The following is a 9966-nucleotide window of genomic DNA, read 5'->3' as shown; positions in this document are numbered from 1 at the left end:
AATTACTCTGCCACACTATCACCGTACTTTTCACTATTATGTACTTTATCAATAAGTGGATTTTCGTTTGAAATTGTATCATAAAAGCCAGTACACGATACACCATTAAAGTGTGTTTTGACAATGAGCAAGGCCCTCACTGTTTGAACTTTCATTCTGTTTTTTTTTTTTTTTTCATATGACCACAAAGAGTTCACTGACGAAAACACACGTTCCACAGCAGCATCTGACCCAGGAATTGCCAGACAGAACTCCACCAAGTGAATCATGTTTTTCATGTTAATGTTTTTACTTTTTAAATAAGCAAATATTTTACAGCCAGTTTGTAAGGAATTGTGCACCACATGTGCTGGACAGCCAACACTTACTATATTATTCACTGTGTTCTATTGCAGTTTATAGAACAAATTGATTTTTCCTTTCCTCTGCTTACCACCAAAATTGGTGTTAGTGTTGTCTGCAGAAACTAAATCACCTTTCCCTCAAGATCATATTTCTTTAAAACCTCCAGCACATAATTCTGAAGTAAATCTGAAGTTTCTCCAGCTAAATTAACCAATTCGAGCACTTTCACCGTGATGTAATTTTCAGGGTGAAAATACCTGATAAGGAGAGGAACCAACTTTAAAACCAGATGATTCGATCTATCAATCATTACAGAAATGAATCGAGCACTTTTCAGTTCATTTAAAACCTGCTGAGCTGCATACGGTGCAGTAACATTTGAAACGATTGCATTACATTTTGTTTGTCCACTTGTGAATTTAGGATTGAAAAGTTTTTTAACAACTGCTGTAGTACAGTAGATTGACTTAAATCTATGGTTATGCATTGCACTGTGGTATGCAAACGTAGCTTCTTGTGCTGCCAACTGCCTATCCATTTCTGTTACTGATTTTAAGTTTACATAGTAGTCACTCACGCATTTCTTTGCTCTTTTCATTTGATCACTCATGCGATGTTTCTTCGTCTTAATGTGATTCACAATGTCAGACCTTCCACCATGACCAATAGCAAATTTTGATCTGCAGAACGTGCATTCTACAATTTCTCCACTACCAGTCATAAAGGGAAACTCGCTTTTTATATTGCTGTTAAAATTACACGTTCGTTTTGGCATAATGAAACAGTGATTGCACAGTGCAAAACATTAACAGTGTGGTGACGAAAGCCAGAGAGCAAGTATCAGGGGTGTAGAGTATCTATGGACCGAAAGGACGGATTCAGTGGATCGATTTAGAAGAGAAGAATCTTCGTTGTTATTCGTAACCTATATTGCCTTTAAAATTACTTGCGATTTTTGACAGTTCGGTACATGTTTGGGGTATGCTGAAAGTCATCACAAGCTGCCTAGCGTAAATAATTGCGCAGTTAATAGCAAGTGAAACAACCAGTAGCGTAAAATACAGGGTGATTCAAAAAGAATACCACAACTTTAAAAATGCGTATTTAATGAAAGAAACATAATATAACCTTCTGTTATACATCATTACAAAGAGTATTTAAAAAGATTTTTTTTCACTCAAAAACAAGTTCAGAGATGTTCAATATGGCCCCCTCCAGACACACGAGCAATATCAACCCGATACTCCAACTCGTTCCACACTCTCTGTAGCATATCAGGCGTAACAGTTTGGATAGCTGCTGTTATTTCTCGTTTCAAATCATCAATGGTGGCTGGGAGAGGTGGCCGAAACACCATATCCTTAACATACCCCCATAAGAAAAAATCGCAGGGGGTAAGATCAGGGCTTCTTGGAGGCCAGTTATGAAGTGCTCTGTCACGGGCTGCCTGGCGGCCGATCCATCGCCTCGGGTAGTTGACGTTCAGGTTTCATAACTAACCTTTTTCGTAGGACTCTCCATACAGTTGATTGTGGAATTTGCAGCTCTCTGCTAGCTCTGCGAGTCGATTTTCCTGGGCTGCGAACAAATGCTTGCTGGATGCGTGCTACATTTTCATCACTCGTTCTCGGCCGTCCAGAACTTTTCCCTTTGCATAAACACACATTCTCTGTAAACTGTTTATACCAACGTTTAATACACCACCTATCAGGAGGTTTAACACCATACTTCGTTCGAAATGCACGCTGAACAACTGTCGTCGATTCACTTCTGCCGTACTCAATAACACAAAAAGCTTTCTGTTGAGCGGTCGCCATCTTAGCATCAACTGACGCTGACGCCTAGTCAACAGCGCCTAAAGCGAACAAATGTACAACTAAATGAAACTTTATAGCTCCCTTAATTCGCCGACAATTAGTGCTTAGCTCTGCCTTTTGTCGTTGCAGAGTTTTAAATTCCTAAAGTTGTGGTATTCTTTTTGAATCACCCTGTATTCTAGCTAAGCGGAATCATAAAGAAAACGGGACATTTGAGCGTCTCCAAAAAAACTTTCGGGACAGCGGGACATTTTGGTAAAAAACGGGACTGTCCCGGGAAAAACGGGACGAATGGACACCCTACTTTAAGTCTAAGGGGCCCGGACAGCTTCCGCGGCACGGCAAGGTACAAGGATAGAATCTGCCCAGCCGATTAACCACGATGTGGTTTAGTCACTGCGTTCTCACTGGCGCTGACAACGATCTCCATGCGCCCTCGCAAGATTGCCCGATAACATCAGCCGACAGCTTGGTGACAGCATGTCCGATCTCCGTCAGTTTTTGAAGGGATCATGGAGGATGGGTTGTAATCTATTCTATTAAGGAGCTTAGAATAAATGTTAACCTCCATGGACGTGATGAATCCCACCACGCCTCTGTACGTAGAGGCGAGTGCTGTATTGCGGCTTTTGCTATTAGAAAGACGCTGAATGCATGTATCAGCTGAGCTGTATGTTTTTCGATTAACAACTAACGTGTCCTGATATTCTTTCCTCAGTTACTGGCTTAACAAAACAAGTTTTACGAATATCTGACAAGTGAAATGAAGAGAGAAATGTTCTGTTACATGCCCGAGTTCATTCGTGCCGGCATTGGAAAGCAAGATTGCGAACAGTCTGCGTAACTTCAAATAAATTCAGCAAGACGTACGTTCGTTAACCTCTAATGACTGTCATTCAGCGTACGTGTGAAAGACAAACGTTAATTTCAGAATGGGATGTTCTGAACGCATAAAGCATTGAAAAGTGGAAAAAACCGTAGGTACACCACATTTGCAAACCACCTCATATAACAATCACCACCCTACTAGCTTATAAGAGTCAGTAAGCAGTAACAATAATTTGCAGACAGCTAATGACCACCTACCAGAAGGCAAAATAGATCCACTGTTGTGACTTTAAGCGTAACATACGCCACCCTTCTCACTCGGACAAATTATTTTTGACGTTATAATTTACTCCTAAAATTTCCGATGAAGATTTTGTCTGCTTTTAGCTTCCAATAAAGTTGCTTTCCTTCTATAGGCTCCGAACTGCAATTCCGACTGCGAAATTTTTTATCCTCACAGTGCCACACAGTCCTTTTTGGACTAACTTATCAGCTTATCATAGTTCATACTTCGTGTGTAAGAACTTCGGCCGATTTGACCGAAGAAAACAAATCTTTTAGAATATCACTCCCCTTCGTCAGAAGTCTGTACATTCGGTCGGTGAGATCAGCTGCATTGTGACGGTACATGTAGTGGCGCATTGATTTAAAAACATCGGCCGTATTCGGACGACGTCTGTCGTCGTCAGAATCCACCGGTGCCATTTTGAGCACAGCCTTAGACGATTTCCCACCTCCGATTAAATACCGATCTGGTACCCCAGCCCCGCCTCCGATACAAGCTAAGCAAACATTTATGAAACGTTCTCACACTTGAAAATAAGATAAAAACAAGATGATAACAGACAAGACGGTGTACACAAAGTTCTCCGTGGGAAGGGCGAGGAGGGTGGGGAGTGGGGGTGGGTGGAGTTGTGGCGTCAAGAAGACAATTCGGCCAACAGCTACCACTAACATTTCTTCATCCGAAATAACTCGCCGCTCGTCGGCTATGTCGAGACAGGAGAGAAGTCCAAGTTGTAGCTATGAAAACGCGACCAAGTTATAGCTATGAAAACTTTTACCCCGAAACAGGATTCGACACTTCTAGCTCTAATATCACTGCTACCGCACGATTATGTGTTGGAGGGAATACGTGAATATCTTCAGGCCCATCTGGCATACCATATCCGTTTCTTACATTCAAATTTTGTATCTGGCCACCTGTTTAGCAACATAAATTTTGACATATTCCATAAAATGTATGAATCTGTACCTGAAGACAAAAATACTCTTGAATAGTTCACAAAGAAACAAAAATGCTTAACTTAAGAGCAGAAGGATACACAATTTCTTCAGTTTTACGGCGTCCTAGGATAATCTTTTTCCAATATCTCGGGGCCATTTCAAAGCAGTAACGTCCTCTAAGAAAAACACTATCTCTCCTGACACGCTGATACGTAGTTTATACTGAAACATTAACTTACACGAAGAGTAGGAATATCTATGCACTGAGCGTTAGGGCACTACGCATGGACCCGACATCAAAGCGGAAATTTCACGTCCCTTCAGTATATCTGTGTTTGTTTACATTTTGTGATAAGACCGAAATTTTTAATATTACTTTTACTTGACCTAGTCTAAAACAGTCGTTCACTAGTAACAGCAATGGTGAATAATTGTTGTGCTACGAATGCAAATCGAAATACGTCGAAGGTAGAAAAGTTGCTTTTCGTAGGTAAGTATGGAGAAAGTCTAATTGTGGCTATAATACTAGTGGTGAAAAATACCGAGAGACAGTGTAAGAAACACTCAATGTCGGACGGCTAATTTATATGACTATACGATCATATACACTGAGGTGACAAATGTCATAGGATAGCCGGCTTGTGTGGCCGAGCGGTTCTAGGAGCTTCAGTCTGGAACCACGCGACCGCTACGGTCGCAGGTTCGAATCCTGCCTCGGGCATGGACGTGTGTGATGTCCTTAGGCTAGTTAGGTTTAAGTAGTTCTAAGTTCTAGGGGACTGATGACCTCAGATGTTGAGTCCCATAGTGCTCAGAACCATTTGAACCATTTTGACATGGGATAGCGATATACACATACACAGATGGCAGCAGAAGCGCGTACACAAGGTACAAAAGGGCAGTGCTTTGGTGGAGCTGCCATTTGTCATCAGGTGGTTCATGTGAAAAGGTATCCGACATGATTATGGCCGCATGACGGGTATTAACAGACTCTGAATGCGAAATGATCGTTGGACTAGACGCATGGGCCATTCCATTTCGGAAATCGTTAGGGAATTCAATATACCGAGATCCACAGTGTCAAGGGTGTGCCGAGAATTCAGGCATTATCTCTCACCACAGACAACGCAATAGCCGACGACCTTAATCAAGACTGCTTCAAACAACAGCAGAAATCAATGTGGGACGTACGACGAACGTATCCCTTAGGACAATGCGGCGAAATTTGGCGTTAATGGGCTGTGGCAGCAGACGATCGACGCGAATGCACAACATCGCCTGCAGCGCCTCTCCTGGGGTCGCGACCATATCGATCAGATGGGTCCAGATTTCAGTAGTAATAGCTGATGGCAGGGTTCGAGTGTAGCGCAGACCCCACGAAATCATGGACCCAGATAGACAACAACGCACTGTGGAACCTGACGGCGGCTCCATAACAGTGTGTGTTGTGTTTACATCACATGGGACCCATCAGTGACTGTAAACGGCTATGTTCTGCTACTTGGAGGCCATATGCAGCCTTCATGGACTTTATGTTCACAAACAACGATGGGAATTTTATGGATGACAAGGCGCCCTGTCACTGGTTCACAACTGTTCACGATTGGTTTGAAGAACGTTGTGGACAATTCGAGCGATTTGGCCACCGACGTTGCCCGATATGAATCCCTACATGAATAATGGAGAGGTCAGTTCGTCCACAACAACCTGTACCGGCAACACTTTCGTAGTTACGGGGGATGATAGACGCAGCAGGGCTCAAAATCTCTATAGGGGACTTACAACGACTTGTTTAGTCCATGCGACGTCGAGTCACTGCACTGCGCAGGGCAAAACGAGATTCGACACCATGTTAGCAGGTTTCCCATGACTTTTGTCACCTCAGTGTGTTTACTAACAAGTGCTACATAATATCGGCAGTGTAGAGTGTGCTGCCAGTCATTCCGCTGAATGCACACGCGTTTCAAACAATTTTCTGCAGCAGGTAAGATTTATACATTACAGTCTGAGTCATTACCGGCAGAATATATAGATCCCAAAAGCATAGTAGGGCAACGGCCTCGCCGCAGTGGATACACCGGTTCCCGTCAGATCACCGAATTTAAGCGCTGTCGGGCGTGGCCGGCACTTGGATGGGTGACCATCCGGGCCGCCATGCACTGTTGCCACTTAGCCTCGTGATGCCAATTGAGGAGCTACTCGACAGAATAGTAGCGGCTCCGGTCACAGAAAACCATCATAACGACCAGGTGATCGGTGTGGTGGCCAAACGCCCCTCCTATCTGCATCCTCACTGAGGATGACGCGGCGGTCGGATGGTCCCGATGGACCACTTGTGGCCTGACGACGGAGTGCATAAGGCATAGTACGTAGTTTAAGATACTCGCAAGAGAAAACTAAAATACTGGTATAGCCAGAAAGAAAGAGGCTAGCAGTAGAAGAATTGGAGGTAAACAATTGAACAAGATGGACAGTGTCAAGTACTTTGGAAGTGTGACAGATTCAAATGGACGAAATAAGAAAAGGATCAGTGAATGTGCCGGACAGGCAGAAGTATTCCTGCAAAGTGTTAGGAGCCTGGTTTCGGACAAAGACGTCCCACAAAAAGCAAAAAAATCAATGTACAGAAGTTACTACATCCCAATACTGACCTATGCATCTGCAACGTCGGTAATGAAAAAAGAGATGTGTAAGCAGCTTGTAGGCACGTGAAATGAAGTTCCTCGGAGTAAGGTAGGAGTAACAAAGAGAAACGAAATGAGGAATGAGAAGATGAGGGAAATAATGGAAGCGGAACCCTTGCACAACAGGACAGAAACGTCAAAGCTAGGATGGTACATACACTTAAAGAGCAAGGAAAATAAGACGATTCCCAAGAAGATACATAACATAGAGATGTGAAGGAAATGACCAAGAGGAAAACTAAGGGACAGAGAGCTGGAAGGTGTGGAGGAATTTGTTCAAAAACAGAGGCAGAACTGGACCGGAGAGAGCACAGAAAGATGGTGGGGAAACAGCACAAAGTGGCGAGGCTTACGTTCCAAACAGACCCAGCCTGGAGCAGCTAACTGATCAAGATGAAGAATACTAGTACATCTGACTTGGAGAATAGGTATTTGTAATTAATGATTTAGTTTTCCGAAGGATGGATTAATGTTGAATACATGATACCAGAAAGTAAACTGGAAGAATATCATCCCTGAAAGTACTTCTGTGTTTGAAAATGGCCAGTTTGCTGCATGTTATAGCTCCAAATTTCACGCTGACTACAATCTATTCCACCACAGCACGATCTGTTGTAGCAGAGACAGTGACGTGTCACGCTTTTTGCAAACAAGTGAAATTCCCTTTCATTCACCTCTTCATAATTTTAAGTCAAAGCCATCCCAAATACACTCCTGGAAATTGAAATAAGAACACCGTGAATTCATTGTCCCAGGAAGGGGAAACTTTATTGACACATTCCTGGGGTCAGATACATCACATGATCACACTGACAGAACCACAGGCACATAGACACAGGCAACAGAGCATGCACAATGTCGGCACTAGTACAGTGTATATCCACCTTTCGCAGCAATGCAGGCTGCTATTCTCCCATGGAGACGATCGTAGAGATGCTGGATGTAGTCCTGTGGAACGGCTTGCCATGCCATTTCCACCTGGCGCCTCAGTTGGACCAGCGTTCGTGCTGGACGTGCAGACCGCGTGAGACGACGCTTCATCCAGTCCCAAACATGCTCAATGGGGGACAGATCCGGAGATCTTGCTGGCCAGGGTAGTTGACTTACACCTTCTAAAGCACGTTGGGTGGCACGGGATACATGCGGACGTGCATTGTCCTGTTGGAACAGCAAGTTCCCTTGCCGGTCTAGGAATGGTAGAACGATGGGTTCGATGACGGTTTGGATGTACCGTGCACTATTCAGTGTCCCCTCGACGATCACCAGTGGTGTACGGCCAGTGTAGGAGATCGCTCCCCACACCATGATGCCGGGTGTTGGCCCTGTGTGCCTCGGTCGTATGCAGTCCTGATTGTGGCGCTCACCTGCACGGCGCCAAACACGCATACGACCATCATTGGCACCAAGGCAGAAGCGACTCTCATCGCTGAAGACGACACGTCTCCATTCGTCCCTCCATTCACGCCTGTCGCGACACCACTGGAGGCGGGCTGCACGATGTTGGGGCGTGAGCGGAAGACGGCCTAACGGTGTGCGGGACCGTAGCCCAGCTTCATGGAGACGGTTGCGAATGGTCCTCGCCGATACCCCAGGAGCAACAGTGTCCCTAATTTGCTGGGAAGTGGCGGTGCGGTCCCCTACGGCACTGCGTAGGATCCTACGGTCTTGGCGTGCATCCGTGCGTCGCTGCGGTCCGGTCCCAGGTCGACGGGCACGTGCACCTTCCGCCGACCACTGGCGACATCATCGATGTACTGTGGAGACCTCACGCCCCACGTGTTGAGCAATTCGGCGGTACGTCCACCCGGCCTCCCGCATGCCCACTATACGCCCTCGCTCAAAGTCCGTCAGCTGCACATACGGTTCACGTCCACGCTGTCGCGGCATGCTACCAGTGTTAAAGACTGCGAAGGAGCTCCGTATGCCACGGCAAACTGGCTGACACTGACGGCGGCGGTGCACAAATGCTGCGCAGCTAGCGCCATTCGACGGCCAACACCGCGGTTCCTGGTGTGTCCGCTGTGCCGTGCGTGTGATCATTGCTTGTACAGCCCTCTCGCAGTGTCCGGAGCAAGTATGGTGGGTCTGACACACCGGTGTCAATGTGTTCTTTTTTCCATTTCCAGGAGTGTATGAATGCAAATTATTAAGATGGATATGATACGCGAGTACAAAACCGGCAGTACTTTAGAACGAGATTATTCTGCTAAGAATGTACCGACATTCAAATTTTGCAGAGCGTTTACGGAGAAACCTCAATGCCGTACCAAAATCACATGACTTTGTGAGTAACGTATGCTGGCGACAAGACATCTGTTCTGCGCAAATGAATATTTATCTCATTGAAATTACTGTTGTATGGATTCGTAGCATACGAGTTATCTTTGACTAGTCATGTTTATGGGGGGGGGGGGGGAGGGCGAAGAGGAGAAGGAGGGTAACATTTATTTCACAACAATTCCTGCAAACGAGACGTCATTTTGAGGTCACGTGCAATATTGACGACCGAATGGTCTTCTGTCGACTTTGTGACAGGGAAGATGGTTCAAATGGCTCTGAGCACTATGTGACTTAACGTCTGAGGTCTTCAGTACCTTTGAACTTAGAACTACTTAAACCTAACTAACCTTAGGACATCACATACATCCATGCCCGAGGCAAGATTCGAACCTGCGATCTTAACGGTCGCGCGGTTCCAGACTGAAGCGCCTAGAACCGCTCGGCCACACTGAGGGAAAAAATATGAATGTTATTGCCATTCGCTTCACTCACAGCAATTTAAGCTGTCCTCTTAGGTTGCTGGCTAACCACACGGTCAGGAATCGCTAAATGTTTATTCCATCCTTCGTTCTCTGAACAGACGAAAATGCTAATAACAACGAATACTGCAGAATATACTTGTATTACAGTCATAAGGAAGTCCCAGAATGTGACAACAATGCTAACGTAAAACAAAAATCTGTGAGCAGCGAGATGCGAACCTTTATATTTCAACGCCAGAAACCTCAATATTATTCATTACGCTAGCACTTTGTCTCCTGTCTTGGTTATCTTATTATGTCTTG

The 9966-nt window shown here is 45.0% G+C and overlaps 1 pseudogene; it reads left to right on the top strand.

Annotated features, from left to right (window-relative positions):
* The first annotated feature begins 6267 nt into the window (after positions 1-6267).
* Positions 6268-6385, top strand: LOC126191822 (5S ribosomal RNA; annotated as a pseudogene).
* The last annotated feature ends 3581 nt before the right edge of the window (positions 6386-9966 follow it).

The sequence above is a fragment of the Schistocerca nitens genome, chromosome 6, assembly GCF_023898315.1.
Source record: "Schistocerca nitens isolate TAMUIC-IGC-003100 chromosome 6, iqSchNite1.1, whole genome shotgun sequence".
NCBI classification, from domain to species: Eukaryota; Metazoa; Arthropoda; class Insecta; order Orthoptera; family Acrididae; genus Schistocerca; species Schistocerca nitens.
This window is presented reverse-complemented; position numbering and strand designations above follow the sequence as displayed.